Source organism: Penaeus monodon, chromosome 23, assembly GCF_015228065.2.
Source record: "Penaeus monodon isolate SGIC_2016 chromosome 23, NSTDA_Pmon_1, whole genome shotgun sequence".
Taxonomy (NCBI): domain Eukaryota; kingdom Metazoa; phylum Arthropoda; class Malacostraca; order Decapoda; family Penaeidae; genus Penaeus; species Penaeus monodon.
The window spans coordinates 37,311,567-37,312,129 of NC_051408.1; the positions used below are offsets into that span (position 1 = coordinate 37,311,567).

The window sequence follows — 563 nt, forward strand, 5'->3', positions numbered from 1 at the left end:
CTTCCCTCCCTCCACTTGTATCCCTCACTCCTTCCCTCTCTCTCCTTATGCCCCCCCCCTCCCTTCCCTCACTGTGTCTCTCCCTCCTTCCCTCCCTCCACTTGTCTCTCTCTCTCCTTCCCTCCCTCCTTCCCTCCCTCCACTTGTCTCTCTCTCTCCTTCCCTCCCTCCTCCTTCCCTCCCTCCACTTGTCTCTCTCTCCCTCCTTCCCTCCCTCCTTCCACTCCCTCCACTTGTCTCTCTCTCTCTCCTTCCCTCCCTCCTTCCCTCCCTCCACTTGTCTCTCTCTCCGCCCTCCCTCCTTCCCTTTCCCCCCACTTTTTCTCTCTCTCTCCTTCCCTCCCTCCTTCCCTCCCTCCACTTGTTTTTCTCTCCTCTCCTTCCCCCTCCCCCCTTTCCCCCCCTCCACTTGTCTCTCTCTTCCTTCCCTCCCTCCTCTCTCCCTCCATTTTTCTCCCTCCATCCCTCCCTCTCTCTCTCCTTCCCTCCCTCCCCCACTTGTCTCTCTCTCTCCTTCCCTCCCTCCTTCCCTCCCTCCACTTGTTTAAAGTGTCGGCTGTGCT

At 59.1% G+C, this 563-nt stretch overlaps 1 protein-coding gene across 1 annotated transcript in view; it reads left to right on the forward strand.

The window, feature by feature from the left end:
• Positions 1-563, forward strand: part of LOC119588232 — a 29,402-nt gene that overhangs the window by 25,819 nt on the left and 3,020 nt on the right. The gene's annotated exons all lie outside the window — the stretch shown is intronic.